Source organism: Cyanistes caeruleus, chromosome 2, assembly GCF_971803275.1.
Source record: "Cyanistes caeruleus chromosome 2, bCyaCae1.hap1.1, whole genome shotgun sequence".
In the NCBI taxonomy this organism is placed as follows: Eukaryota; Metazoa; Chordata; class Aves; order Passeriformes; family Paridae; genus Cyanistes; species Cyanistes caeruleus.
The window spans coordinates 18,088,434-18,104,565 of NC_141702.1; the positions used below are offsets into that span (position 1 = coordinate 18,088,434).

Genomic DNA, 16,132 nt, shown 5'->3' on the forward strand with positions numbered 1-16,132 from the left:
TGAGAAGAGCCATTAACAGAAGGAATCTCTGAAGAAGTTGCATATTAAATACTCAATAGAATCTGTGGCTGCAGTAAAGGAACACATAAATAGTAGAATCAAACCAAAAGCACTTTGTGTATCACTTTCTCCATCTCTTCCTGCTTTCAAAAGAAACTTTCTGCAGCTAAAATTTCTTTCTGTGATTGAAATAACAGTTTGATCTGCAGGTACGTGCTACAGCAGTACCTTTCACTTTAAAATCCTTGAAAATTTCTTGCCTTTCTGATCTACTTTCAAGCCCTTTCAGACCTAGATGCATCAAGTCATTTAAGAAAACTAAATCCTACCGAAACTGGACCTCAGATAAAGGAGGACTAGCCTGTTTTTTCAAACATTGTTTTGGCCCTGGGTATTTGAAGTATCTTCAGCATTGGTAAAACCAATGCCAGAGAGAAACCTAGACATGTTCAGCACTTGTAAAAGTATGAATACTTTCTCACTGTCTATGCAGAGTCAAAAGTGAAATTTATGTCCACTAACAGTGGCCATTAAATCAGTGAAAGCTGTGAGTATTGAAAAAAAAAAAAAATTAGGAGAAGAAAAAGGCAACACTTGCTTAAAAAAATAAAAATTAATAAAGTGCTTCTATTTCCATTGGAAATGAAAACTTATCAGTGCAACCAGCACAATAATTTCAAGACAACTTTTGAGACCTCTCAGCTTTAGGAAATCTGCTTCAGTCGCCAAGAGAGAAGAGTTTTCTCAAGCTTCAAATGACAGGTCCTTGAGAGGTCATTGGAGAATCCCAAAGGCCCCACAGGCTCGCTCAAAACTGCTGCAGGACCAGCCAGGCCAGCTGGCACTCACTGAGTTCCCACACTTCCCCCAGCTCTGGGATGGAAAGCTTAGAGATCACTTGAGCCAGCTAATGCCTCATGCATGAAGTTCCTGTATCTACCACTGGCTCCACAATGTGCCAGCAGATAATTCCACACCATTATTTTGGACCTAAAAGAAACAACACTGATGATCTGCCAAGCTGAAACCAAATGGATGAAAAATGCAGAAGACAAATGATGCTTGCTGGCATTAATGCTCAGACAGCCAACAGCTACAGAGTAAGTGCAATCCTCTGTATAATCCTATAGGACTCATCTTCGATCTGGTTTTATTTCACTGAGTAGCATTCATGGTATTTTTATTTTTTTTTGCTGTTATTTTCAAAACTATACTTCATTCTTAGGTATCTGAGCTGAATTACCTTTATTCTGAATTGAGTATGCTTCTGGTACAAACATGCAAATCTCTGAGCCACAACCACATTTGGTGAGTGACTTTCCCAAGCTGGTTTGAGTCAGCACTACAGACACAGCAATAATTTTCAACAGTTTGCACTCCTCTGACTTTTCAAGTCCTCATCATCCACATCTCAACACCTCCCTGGCAGAACTCTCTGGCAGCTCAAGCACCTGCAGGCCCTAAGCCAAATTCTAGGAGATGCACCACATGCCCACAAAATCATGCTCACAAAATAGCAGGCTATGACACAGTCCTCATGCTATTTCAGACATTTTAGACAGATAAAAGACTAAAAAAATTAAGTCCCAGGGCTACCACCAGTGCCCACTGCAGGCCAAGGATAGGATTCTGGGGGAAGCAGGGAGAAGTAGAAGGGACAAGCCTCCAGCACTATTGACACAAGCTGCATTTCACCTCTTGGCCCAAGGGATGTGGATCATTCCTTGGGGAAGAAGCTTTTCACACTGGAGATGAAACCTGTGTCACTGACCTCATTTCTCTCCATTACAGCCTTATTAATCTTCCTAACCTACAGATGTTCTGTGTAGCTATGCTTTTACTTTATCTAAGCATTTTGTCCTTTGTCCTCTCACTTCCTTTGCATATTACCTTGGGTAATCAAACGTTTGCCATTTAGTTGGACTATGAAAATCAGAACCAATTACAAAGCTCTCAAGTTAAATCCTACATGTTGATTTAGAGGTTAAAACAATGGACTTGAAAGACTGAAAAAAAAAACAAAACCCTAAATATTTATACTGTAGAATTACAAGAATGAGAGCCATAACTGCTGTGGTTACCAAGTCTCTGTGAAATCTACAGAGCATGGAGCAGCATAAAGCACAGACATAACACGTTTCAGCTCCTGATGACACTGAAGAACAGCAAGGTTTGCTGTAAAGGACAAAGGAGTGAGTCTAAGCTGATGGGAAGCTAGCATTACCTAACAACCAAACTGATAGTAAAGTCCTTGGTTACTCCCCAAAGTACACTTAAGACTGGCACAATAGAGACATTTCCTCAGACAATGTTTGTAAGGTGTAAGGTGTGATTAGTTTGTCAACATAGATGCCCTTATGAGATGTAGGTATAGTAGTCCCACTTTTCATCAAGAAGAATGTTTTTAAAAATTGGGACAAATTTCTTCCTGATGTTCTGCTGAAGTCAATGAGCTCATGTTAGAGTTAACTTACTTTCATCTGTACTGAAAATATAAAAACAAGGCTTGAGCAAGTGTGAGATGAAGCAGTACCAGAAAGGGGGTAGTTTTCAACTTTTAACTAGAAAGAGATGGGACTTGAGTGCCAAATCTTTCACAATAGTTCTCTATGGATTTTTAGACAATCTATGGATTATTTTGTAGAAAATAACACTTAAGTACATTTTTATTTTTATGTAAATTGGTGGTCAGAGACAACTAGAAATACTAATCTGAATTTCTCATGCAATGTTTCAACAAAAGTCCCTACTAGATTACAAGATCTCTTCTGCCTTCAGGTATATTTTACAAGAATAGTTTGTGATTTTGGGTGCCGTCATTGTTATATGTCAGATCAATTTTTTGGTATTCTTAACCACTGCAAAAGAAAAAAAAAAAAACAAACCTGTGTTCAGGGTTCTAATTTAAGTATTAGTTCTTCTAAAACCTGGGTCTAGAATGTCTCAATTAATTCCCATTCCTAAAAAGCATTTACATGAGAACCTCATACTATCCCCACACAGCTATCTGTAGGAAGCAAAAAAACAAGGATTCACCAAGAGTCAGTGAATTATGTGGAGAATGCTGCAGGGAACATTTCTTTACATGAATAAATACATAATATGAACATATGCATTTGTGATTTTATTTAAGAAGCTTTAAGGCATTACTTTTCAGCACTTCCCATCCACAGATGTTTAGGAGTAGCTGCAGAAGTTGGGATAGCTGTGCAATATTATGCCCACTCAACCAAGTTACACTTTGCAACACGTTCTCACGCTTGGGATGTTTGGAAGATTTCCTAGATGGGCCTGACTGTTGTCTTCTTGAGGGCACTGAGCAGGCTCAAAAGGCAAACTCGCCCTGGGAGGGGGTTCACACCCAGTCCTGCAGCTACATCCTGGGAGGTGTAGAGAAGAGGCAGAAAAGTCTATCAAGGCCCCATCCAATCATCCCAGCCATGCCAACAATGGCACATGCCCTTTGCACAACAGAAATGCCACTCAAGCATTGATCCAAGAGGTGTGAAGTAACAATTATGGAAGATCGTTAACTTAAAAGGATTGAAACACACAGCTCCAGGTCCCCAAGAGAGTAATTGCTCACATTGGATGGACACAACAGATGAAATTAGACTACATTCAGGCATGCTACATTAAAGGATGAAAGGAAGCAGAGAAGAAGCTTGATGATGAAGCCAGCTCAAGCCTAGTGGTAGGACCATAGACTAAAACTGGGTAAAATGAGTATTCTGATTTCTGTTTTATGTCCCACAACAGAGTCCTGTATAAACACAGGGACAGGTCAGGAACATCCAGAGAGAAGACAAAATCTAAGAAAAGCAGTTTATGAGGTTAGAGGAAGAATAAAGACAAGAGACAATATATAGGATATAGACTACTAGCAGACATACAGCAAAAGTGAAAAATCAGAGGTCTGACCAGAGGAGAGTAGCAGAGAAAGGACAGAGGAGCACTGGCACCATCCCAGAGGGCAAGGGGACAAGAAAAAGGTTTGCTTTTGGTTGTCACAATACCCTACTCCTCATTGAGGAATAAAAACAAGAAAGAGCAGAAACAGCTTTTGACCCTCTTTTCTCACACACATTTGATAAGTGACAACTACATTTAAAGGAGGATCTAAGAATAAAGGGAAGCCACTTGACTGCTGCCCAGTTCTTCCCAATGTGGCAAGTATGACGCCTCAAAAAGTGAGCCACAGGACAGAACACAGCTACAATCAGCAGCTGCCTACTTACCAGGACAACTCTGCTTAGGTCCAGACCTCAACCTTGGCACAGGGATTCATTTCAGCCCAATACAGAACAGAACTGGTAATTGACTCTGGAGGTATCTATTCATTACCTAGCATCACTAGGTCAGCCTTGCAGGTATATAAAGTTAGGTGAGGGGGTCGTATCATTGCTAATTAGCTAAGTCAATCTACAGGAGGGCTAACAGCAGCCTGGCTTCCTACTGCAGGCACATGTTAGCCTCCCCTTCTCTGATCTCTTCTTCTGATGCAGCAGCCAGCACAGTAAGATATTCCTCTGCTTTAATGCTGATTTTCAGTTGATTTAGTTCCTTGGTTCCTGGCGAGGATAAAATGGCCGTAATTCCTGTGAAAAATTATGCCAGCCAAGGAAAGGAATGCCCTTGGCAGTGGCTGAGATGGCCTTCAGTGTGTTACAAAACTGTGCCACTTCATGCCAGCAGTGTGCAGAAAACAGGAAGATGCATAAGTGAAAGAATTCAAGGGAGACTAAATTACCAGAAAAACAAACAAATAAACAAACAACAGAAAACAGCCACCAAAAAAGCCAACAAAGAAAACCAAACAAAAACCACACACACACACAAAAAAAAAACCCAAACCAACCCACAAAAAAATCACACCAAAAAACAACCCAACACATAATTAGAGTGGGAAGATTTTAAAAGAAGGAAAGATATGGCAAAATACCAGGCTGCAATGGAAAATAATAACCAGCCAAAGATACAGAACATAGGAAATGGAACAACATCAGGAATTTTGTAACAGCATGCAAGCCACCAAGAGTCATGGAAAGGATCCAAGAGTGTTATCCTCAAATGACAAGGATGTACTTCATGGAGTGATATCCTCAATATAATAAAACACTGTGGTACATAAGCATTCATGATCAAAATCTTGCATTTGAACAGGGGCAGTGTCAATGCTATTTCAACAAAAGGTTATTTTTACTTTCAGGCTGAGACCAACTAACACTCTACATGTCATCTTATGTGACTTTACATATGATTACATTAGTGGACAAGGGAAGGGCTACAGATGTCATTTCTAGTGTTCTGTAAAGCCTTTGACATGGTACCCCACAACATCTCTCTAAATTGAAAAGAGACAGTTTTGATAGGTGGAGTGTTAGATGGACAAGAAACTGGTTGGACAATCATACCTTGAGGATGGTGGTCAACAGCTCAGTGTCCTGATGGACATCAGTGATAAGTGATGTCCCTCAGGGGTCTGTATTGGAACCAGTGTAATTAATATCATCATTAGTAATGTGGATGAAGGGATTGAGTGCACCGTCAGCAATTTGCAGATGACACCAAGCTGAGTGGTGCAGTGACACTCCTGAAGGACAGGATGGCATCCAGAGGGACCTGGACAAGCTTGAGGAGTGGCCCATGGGAATCTAATGAGATTTCACAAGACCAAGGGCAAGGTGCTGCACCTGGGTCAGGGCAAACCGTGGTACCAGCACAGGCTGGGGATGAACAGAGCCAGAGCAGCCCTGCTGAGAAGGACTTTGGGGTGCTGGGGGATGAGAGGCTGGACATGGCCCAGCCATGTGTCCTTGCAGCCTGGAGAGCCAAATGTGCCCTGGGCTGCACCCAAAGCAGCGTGGGCAGCAGGTGAGGGAGGGGATTCTGCCCCTCTGCTCTGCCCTGGTGAGACCCCACCTGCAGGGCTGCATCCAGCCCTGGGGTCCCAGCACAGGAAGGACATGGACCTGCTGGAGTGAGTCCAGAGGAGGCCACCAAGGTGATTTGAGGGATGGAGTACCTGTCCCACAAGGAAAGTCTGAGATATTTGGGATTACTGGAGAAGAAAAGGCTTTGGACTCACCTAATTGCAGCCTTCCAGCACCTAAAGGAAGCCTAAAAGAGAGAGGTGGAAAGACTTATTACAAGAGCATATAGTGACAGGACTACAGTGAATGGATTCAAATTGAAAGTAGGTTTAGATTAGACACTGGGAAAATATTCTTTACTGTGAGGATGGTGGTGCACTGGAACAAGGCTACCCAAGGAGGCTGTGGACACCCCGCCCCGGTACTGTTCAAGGTCAGACTGGATGAGGCTTTGAGGAATCTGATCTAGTGGAAGATGTCCCTGTCCATGGCAGGGGGACTGGAACTAGATGATTGTAAAGGTCCCTTCCAATCCAGGCCATTCTATGATTCTATAATATCTTCACTGGACAAGTGACAGGTGATCTTGATAGCAACAGTACTATCCAATGTCCATTTATTGTTAGAGCTCTGACACACCTTTCCAAATACAGATAAGGGAAAGAAGGCAAAAGAAAGGGGAACTTATCAAAACAGCTGCCCATGTTAATAGAAAATAGAGGGTTGGTACACAGAAATGGTTATGGAAGCAAAATACAGTGAGAAAATAGGTTTCTATGTGTCTGATGGGACTTAGTTGAAGCACACACAAAGGCACTCAATTCCTGCACATAACTAGACACTAACAAAGTTCTCAGAAGTCAAAGTATTCTTACACTACTATCCTACAGCAGACTTTCACTGATCAGTCTATATCATTGGCAATAGCCATGATCCAATGTAAAAGCTATTGCCAAAAGGAACTCAGCAGAAATATGTTCTAGTGGAAAAAACCTCCCACAGCAGCTCTTACACATACCACAACACATGCACTCAAAATACTTTACTATGTACAATGAACTGGTTAACAATTATCTTTAAGATTTGAGACTGAGTACAAAGGATTGCATGTGGTTTGAGATGCTTTTGGCAATCTCGTCTCATTTTGAAAAAGAAATATGAGTTGAGGAGGAAACAGAATATGTAGAACTCAATTTTTAAGCAAGGGTGTTTATCTGAATTAGTATAAACTAAAGGTGTTACTTCCCTTAACTGTATACCATGATGCTTCTGCTACCAAAAGATTCTTGAGGATGACAACCCCCTTTGAAATTTTTTCATTAGTCCTTCCATCCAAGCAACTGCCCTGAGAGATTTCTGTATTTTAATAATGTACATTTCTAGGGAATAATATAACAAGCTATGTTAAGTCAGTGAAAATTACTGGCATTTCCACCTGCTTTGGTACTCAGCAAATTCTGTAACAATAGCAGCAGACATACCCTTCACACAGCTAGAACACAACCAGAGGGCAGCTATGCACCAATTAAGAAGCTGCAGAACAGCTAAACAGTGATCACTTGAACCTCCACATTTGTCTGCTCAGAATTTATAGGGTACTTACAGGAGCAAAAACTAATGCTACTGTTCTGATTGTGCAGTTACAAGTAAAATAAAAGGCTTCACTGGTGTTAAAGAGTACACCGACCTGAAATCCCAAAATCTGCCAGCTGACTCAAGAAAATGAACAATGAAAACAAAACCAAGACTTGCCACAGTTACTCAGTGATACCAAAAAGATACAGAAGCATCACTTCTATACATAACAGAAAGTCCATTTACTCAGCACTGTAGTTGCAATGTTTAATGTCACCTTTCCTAAAATCAAGGAACAGTGTGAATGTAATCACTTGTACATTAAGCCTAAATAAGCAAATGCACATTTAAATACAGAGTTGCTTAGGGGACAGTCTATCAGACATGGTGCACTGGCCTTGGCTGGATGCCAGCTGCGCACCAAGCCCCTCTGTGGGTTTTGTATAACCTTCATAAAAATAGAGAATGACAACAGACCCTTTTTGACACTCCACAATTACAAAAAATGCAATTCTAACATATCATATCAATCATATCATATCATATCATATATCATGGTCTAGGTTAGAAGGGAGATTAAAGATCATCTGATTCCAACCTATTTGACATGGACAGGGACCTTCCACTCGACCAGGTTGATCAGAGCTCCAACCTGGCCTTGAACACTTCCAGGGATGGCACATCCACAATTTCTCTGCCCAGCCAGTTTCAGTGCCTCACAGGAAAGAATATTTTTCTACTATCTAATTTAAACCTTCCTTCTGTCAGTTGAAAGCCCTTTCCCCCTGTCCTGTCACTACAGGCCTTTGTAAAAAGTCCCTTTCCATCTTTCCTGTAAGTTCCCTTCAGGTACTGGAAGGCTGCAATTAGGTCACCCTAAAGCCTTCTCTTCTGGCTGAACAAAACCCAGTTCATGAAGATATTAAACAGCATAGGAAGGTAACCTCCAACAAAGAGTTTTTTCAGCTGCAGCTCATAGCATGGCTCTCACTACAACTCTACATTAGCTTTAAACTGCAAGTTCATTGCACAGCTAGAGAGAAACACGGCAAGTGCATGTGTAGGTGCTGCTGACAGATCCAGCACCCTGGAGTCTCCTCAGCATGCACCATTAGTCCTTCTCTTGCTGTTCCACATGTTCTCAGTATCTGTTTCCTTAACATTTCTTGAGCATAACTCCACTCCAGTGAGCCATCAGAGAGACCTGTTTTCTTATTAACACCATTCTGACAAGAAACCTCATCAATACACATTTTTCTTTTACTATTTAATAGGGCTTTCTTTTTTTCTGTTTCCTGCACTAGGCTTTCATTAGATTCTTGTCTGGTGTTTTTAATTGATTGTCCATCATTACTGTGCCATTTAACAATGCCAGTTCTTTCATATCAAATGTTTTAAAGATCTTTGTTTTAATTCCCAAAAATTAGATCTCTTACAAAACTTTCTCTGATGATAATAAAAAATTCTATATATACATAGAATTAAAATTACAAAGTCACTTGTATAATTTTGTCCTTCCAAAGAGCAGACTGACCCTGGCATTCAACATCTCATCCATCCTCTTGGAGGCCCATTTCTAAAGAGTCCACTAAAGATGAATAAATGCATACCTACTGTCAGCAAGTTTCAGTATCAGCTAAAATCATCAGCACCATCACAGGAGATTTTGGGGTGGTCCACAACTAAGCCTGAAAATCACTCAAACAGAAAATCTTAGAGTACTGTTGGTAGGATTTTGTTTTGTTGTTGTTGTCATTTATGTTTATTCTGCAATTAGCAGACAGGACAAAGAAAAAAAAAAAAAAAAAAATCACAGAGAGCCATGCTTAAGACCAAAAACAGGAACCAGGAACTTCAGCACATCTATGGATACAGCTTCATTCTTCAAGGTCCCTATTCAAAAACAGCCAAAGATTAAGAAGTTTCTCTTTCCACTACCCATCCTTCCCTCCAGTTTTTCACCTCTAAACCTCCAAGTGAGAGATGCTTAAGTTCAACACTGGTAACACGACCTCTGAATCTCTCTCTTTCTCTGTGGCCTCATCCCAGGTTCAAGCAAAGCATCTGAAACCACCTCCTAACAATCCAGCCACCTTAAGAGGTAGGAGGTTCCTGTGGTTTTACTGGAACACTTGGGTGTCTAAGCTTTCTTACTGCACAGACCAGAGATGGTCAACATCTTGCCTGAGGAGAATAACAAGACACTCTTCTCCCACCTAGCATGTTTTCATCAATGAAACACATTCAAAATCATTCATCTGCCTCCAAGCACATCAAATTACTATGTTGGTTAGTTACAGGGGCACCTTGCCAGCAGATGGGAGGTGGAGGCCTGGAGGAATACAGTGAGCTGCGTTTAGACCTCCTACTTCCCAGGTAAGCAGACAGCAGGTTATTAAGTGACAGCTGGGTAGCAGCAGTCTGTTTTTCAAAGAGAACTGTAAAAAACACTTTTCTCAGAGCCATTTTTCAAAACCTCCTTGCTTGAAGGACAATCCAGCACACAAATTCAAGGTAAGCTTCCACCTTCCAGAACTTTAGTTCCTGCAGCATTTGGCACTGAAGATAGTGAACTGATCCACTTCCACATCCAGCAGAGAATAGTGGAGCACCCCTCAAAAGCAGTTTTGAGATGGCTGCTGTGGCCATCATACACCTGTCTGACTGTGGTGAGTCACTTTCTTCAGCACTTAGCTCACCTCCACTCACTTCACATGGCACATAAGCATAGCCAGTTCTTGGTTTGGGGTCTGGCATCCAGCTTGTAGCACTGCAAAACTATTTATTCATGTCCAACCCAAAACGTTCTATGATACAGTGCAGAAGAAAACCAATGCAAACCCTCTAACTCCTCATCATTTGCCATACTGCTCTGTCCTGGTCTCCAGGACACTCTATGGACCTCCTAACCAATCTTCTGATAAAGTTTTGAGGGGGCAGCATCCAAATAATCCCAGAAGCTAAGGATCCTTGGCATCTATGGAAACATTAGGAGACTGGTGCACTGATGAAGCACTCAAGCAGACCACCTTCTGTTTCTTTCTTGCCTACAGACATCTTATACAACTATATGAAAATGACCCAGGACTGGATTTTTTTTCTGAAGAGGCACTTAGATGGATGAGATAAAAACCTTGCTGGATTATCAAAACCACCTCTTTCTAAAGCTTCAGGCTCCTAGTAGGTTGTTTTAAGAGTTCTTATAAGATCTTAAAATTCAGACATACTTCCATGCATTTTTCAGTTCCAAATATATAAAATGGAACACTTTTAGCACAAAAGTTGGCAAAAGTATTAACAAAGCCTTAGAAATGTTATTAAATATTCCTTGTACAGGTGTTTGTATGGCTAAAAATATCAAAAGGCTTGAAACTTTCTGCTGGACACTCTCTTGAAGGGTCCTGCTCTCATGGATGAAAACCAGGATAGCCTGTGGCTCATGTGCAAACCAGAAGGAAACACTTGAATTTTAAGAAGCTGCCAACTAGTTATCAACCAGTTGATACCTTATGAGCCCAGTCTGTGCCTCTTTCACGAGACTAACTTTTCCAAAATACTCCTTAACACTCCTTTCATCAAGGGAAATTAAAATAGCGAGACCCTGACAACACAGCCTTACGGGAAACGTGGTTCAGCTGTGAAGTTCAGCCAGTAGTGAAATGCAGTGCAAAGCACAAACTACACTTCCCAAGAGACATGATGAGAATATTTTTGGCTAAACTCTCCTGGTTTTCAGCCAAAATAATTTGATGAACTGAACTATCCCAGAAAACTGACACTTTTCTCTAAAAAGCTACTCTGCCAAAAGTCTTGCTACTTCAAAAGAATTCTGGTTCAAGAATCTTTGGACAGACCTAGAGATGACTAAAGTAGCTTTAGAAACAGTGTAAAATCATTCAAAATACTCAGAAAAAAATAGCCTTGACCATAACATACAGTGATAGAGTAGATAACCTTTAAGGTCCCTAGAAATTACACAGTAGATTTCTGCTCTCAAGACATCATTCCACAGCGTAATTCTCTTTTGACTATAGGAATATGCCACGTTTAAAATGCTATTTTGACTATGGATTTAACTTACACATTATCTTTCATGTATTAACTAAAACAGTAATTTCATTTTAACAGATACATCTAAGAATTTTATGAAAGACAGTCCAAACATTTTTAAAAGGAATACTCAGCTTTAAAGTCTTGCTTCTTGTCTACAACACTGGCACACCTTATTTATGCTGCATCTGTAACATACTAAAGCTTTAGGGAGAGTGTCATTGTGTGACCTTTAAATCAGTGTTTGCTTTATATTTTCTGATCACTATAATGCCTTAAATGTTCATGATCATATAAACAATCACATGGATATGAAATACAAAGATCTCAGCTACAGAGAAGAAAACATAGGGCAACAGTTTTTACATTTGCCACATTTCAAAAATCTTTCAATACCCAAGAATCAAAGTGTATTGGTTTTGCACCAGTAAACAAAGTCATAGTATTTCCAATCCAACTGCTCCATTTCACACAGTAGGACAAGTAAAGTTAGGTATTTCAGTTCTCCACAGTGATTTCATTTTGTTAGAAAACAATCCCCCTCCAAAATTTCACTGCCTATACTGAACACATATGTATGCACAGAAGTCAGAATGGAAAATTGCAAGCCCCTTATGAATCCTGACAAGCAGACATGTGCCCTACAGCTTATTGAAATATGGCTTACTCTCACATTCCTGCTCACTTGGACCAAGATTTTGTATCATTATACATCCTTATACCTCACTAACCATTTCTGCATGTTACTACTCCCTATATGACTTAGTTTTCACTGAGATGCTCTTAACCATGCAGCAGTGTAATTTCAGCCCTTACTGGACCTTCTGTCATGTTTCACTTCTGCAGTGCCAGTCTTCATTCTCTGCTTTGCAGTTGTCTTAAAAGATCACTTTTTAAAGTGGAAAACAGACAACTGCCTGTGTCTGTTACCAGGAATTACAACTCAAGAATGAAGTCAAATAAGTTTCAACTGTAGGAAAAGTTAAAATTCATATACTGTTTAATCCTCCCTGCTAAAAGGAAAGCAAGCTCTTGCAATGGCATTTGTACATTTTAAACACAACCCCCCCTAAACTAAACTGGCATTCAGTGATCTAACCCTCATGGGTGCTTCTCAATAGAAAGGTCCAATGTTACCCGATAGACTCAAGCAAGCTCTTTTTTCATTTGCCTTCCCCTTCTGTTTGGGGATTGTCAATCATATTTTGCCATATACAAAGCAGCTCCCTAAAAAACATCAAGACTTTTTCCTCTACATGTTTTTACAGAGTGAAAGCATTAAAAGTCTCTTACCTTATGGCTGCTGAGAGAATGGGAACTGCACAATGCTCTGTGCCTGCAGGGACACTGCACAGATGAACCTCATTGCTGCTGTTTACAGAAGTCTGACAGTTTTTAATTTAAAAAGAGGTTGTCTTTTACTTTTCGACAGTTCAACAAATCAGACAAAACAGTTGCAAGTGTTATCTGTAAACAGCTTCCTGTTTGAAATAGATCAGCTGTCCTGAAGGACAATAATTAGGGAAGAAGTGTGGGAAAACTGAAGAGGTCCATGATGTAAGCTTTTTATTTTGGGAATGTACTTTTTTGGGAATGCACACTTACTTTCCGCTCCTCCTCTCTAGCAGAGAACCCCTTTTTAACCATTTGCATCTATTCAGCTCTAAGCCATGCACGCACACTGCCCCAGCACAACACTCTCCTTGCTTTGCTTCAGCAGATATGAAAACACATGAAATGCAGCACTGAATGTAATTTTCTTGTGTGGCTAATTAGCACACTCTCCCCTTGCTGAAATTATCTCTATTCTTGCAATTGGCTGCACCATTCTTGACTTGAATAAAATATGCAACTGTTTCGGAGCCATGTCTGAACACCCCACAACAACATAAATGCTAAATTATCCACATGGTAGGCATCTTCACAAAATTTTGTGATGTATTTTAAACACCTTTTTATACAATTTAAGTGCTTTTCACTTTTGATCTTCTAAATACTTGTACAGCTTTGATTTTTACCTTTAACAGCTAGACTAGTTTGAGGCCTGGATAAACCACAGTACTCCACACACATTCAAGCAGCAAAAAACTGGGGCCAGCTGGTTCTGGGAAGTGGGATTTTGAGAACACCCCCCCACCCCCCACTCAGTTACAGCAGTTTATACTTCGAAAGATATAAACAGCTTCACTCTCAATTTCCAGGGTAAACAGAGAGTACCACTTGTGACTGTATTAATTAATACTCTCCAATGAAAAGCTGCTGTATTTGTAAGACTGTAGCTCTGATAGCTAAAAAAAAAATCCTGTGAATCATCTGTCTCCATCCATCTCGTGCCACTGTTCCCTCCTCCCAGTTCTTCCAGGTAATGTTTGAGGGGCCATATTATAAGCAAGCACCCATTAGGCTGGGAGCCTGGGTAACCCCCAATATGTGACCTCTTACTGGAAAACCAGAACAGGAGCTACAGGCAGTAGCAGGAGGTTCCTTTCCACCTTCCACAGTCCCAAGACCAGGAAAGTATTAGAACACAGAAAAGGTTTTAGACTGAAGGGTTAGAGAAAGCTGCAATAGAATCATCTGTGTGCTCACTTCCTTATCACTTTTCCAATCTCTTTTGAGGTGTACGTCCACTTCATTGAGAATTTCGTGCTGCGGTGGGGCTTGCAGTACAAGCTAATGACACTGTGCTGATGTACTCTCTTCCTGCTTTGCTCTTGACATTATATATCCTCTCTCCCAGCAAACCTCTCCCTAAGCCTGGGGTGTGCAGCCTTCTTGCCCATGACAGCTCCTGTTTTGTCAGCCCACAGCACACACTGCCCAGCTTTAATGGCAAGGACAAAAACAGATTCAAAAAGAGGTAGTGATGCCTCATACTCAGGACTCCTTGTGGACTACCTACATACAGGTTTCCATGTTGGACTGGAACCTAGATACCCTCCACTGCTATGGACTCCTGAATTTTAACACACATCAAATGGTCATGAAAAGTTAAAAGCCAATGATCACTTCCTTGGTAGATTACCTCAGCAAAGAAAGGGCAATATGGTAGAACATGAACATAACTGTCTAAGGACCATGCAACTCTAATTTTAAAGTTCATTTTTTATGCATACAAGCCCCATCAGTTCAGTGGGATCAAAAGGCAATTAGCAGGACTGGGCCCTTGCAGCACTCTGTTGGCAGAAACTTGCCAAGACAAACATTTTATGTAAAGAATGCAGCAAAGTGACTGTAGTCTAAGCCTTTGAAGATCATATTACCATGGCAAAGACAACTCCATTTACATACATATCTACTCTCCCTGTAAACACGGGCAAATAACTTTGAGGCCAGAACCAGAATTCAATGGAGAAATAGAGCCATTCAGGGAAAGTTGGTAGAAAAGGTAGGACACCAACACCAGGGAAGCAGAAGTAAAAAAAACCATAAATGACCAGAGTTCAAAAGGAAAGGGCAAACATCATAAATACAGTTAAAGTGCTTTCTCTAAGAATAGGGAGAATAAGCAAGTATGGGTAGCCTGGGAGGAACAAAGATTGTCTGAGCAATGAGGCACCATGTTAGGAAAGCTAACATACACTGAGAAAATTAAATCTGTCCAGAGACATCAAAGGCAACAAGAAAAGCTTCTTTAGGTACATCAGTGATGTATCTAAAGGAAGACTAAGGAAAATGCAAATTCTTTCTGCAAGGAAAAGGACACCTGTTTGACAGGCTTGAGAGAGGGGCCTGTGCAGACCTCATGAAGTTCAACACAAAGTGCAAGATCCTGCACCTGGGTTGGGGCAATCCCAAGCATAAACACAGACTGGGCAGAGAATGGATCAAGAACAGCCCTGAGAAGAAGAACTTGTTGGTTGATGAGAAGCTCAACATGAGCCAGACAGGTGCCCTTGCAGCCCAGAAATCCAACCACATCCTGAGCTGCATCAACAGAAGCATGGCCAGCAGCTTGGGGGAAGTGATTCTGTCCCTCTGCTCCTCTCTCATGAGAGCCTGCCTGCTATGCTGCATCCAGCTCTGAGACCCCCAACATAAGAAAAATGCAGACCTGTTGAAATGAGTCCAGAGGAGTGCTAATGAGGCCAGAGAACCTTTCTAATGAACACAGGCTGAAAGGGTCAGGCTTCCTCAGACTGGAGAAGGCTCCTGAGAGATGTTAGAGCACCTTCCATTAACTAAAGGGGGGTAGGGCTCAAAGAAAGCTGGAGAGAGACTTTTTACAAGGATATGTAGTGAATAGGGCAAGGCAGAAAGGCTTCAGACTGAAAGAGGGCAGGTTTATATCAGATACTATGAATTCTTTACTGTTAGACTCGTGAGACACTAGAACAGGTTTCCCAAAGAAGTCGTGGATGCCTGATCCCTGGACATGCTCAAGGCCAGATTGGACGGGGCTTTAAACAACCTTATCTAGAGGAAGGTGTTCCTGCCCACAGCAGGGTGGGGCTAGAGTAGATAAACCTTACGGTCCCTTGAAACCCAAACCTGTTTCTATAAAAATGTTTCTATACAGCAAGACATTAATTTGGCCACCTACCTCAGCTTAACCCACTAACAAATCTTTTCTTCATCCTTTAAATTCAGATTAAATATCACACTGACACAACTACGAGTAGAATTCTTGGGTT

The 16,132-nt window shown here is 41.0% G+C and overlaps 1 protein-coding gene and 1 long non-coding RNA gene across 6 annotated transcripts in view; both read right to left on the bottom strand.

Annotated features, from left to right (window-relative positions):
* COLEC11 (collectin subfamily member 11) overlaps nucleotides 1-13,093 on the bottom strand; it is a 38,125-nt gene extending 25,032 nt beyond the window's left edge. The window contains exons 1-2 of one of the 5 annotated variants that reach the window (XM_086875940.1): nucleotides 12,792-13,079; nucleotides 6,089-6,120 (exon numbers count right to left, since the gene is read on the bottom strand). The gene's annotated coding sequence lies outside the window, so the exon portion shown is untranslated. Of the gene's footprint in view, nucleotides 1-6,088; nucleotides 6,121-12,791 lie in introns of all 5 variants that reach the window. The other 4 variants (XM_086875941.1, XM_023922564.2, XM_023922565.2 and 1 more) reach the window with 4 other exon arrangements.
* Nucleotides 1-16,132, bottom strand: part of LOC147654646 (uncharacterized) — an 837,032-nt gene that overhangs the window by 603,735 nt on the left and 217,165 nt on the right. The gene's annotated exons all lie outside the window — the stretch shown is intronic.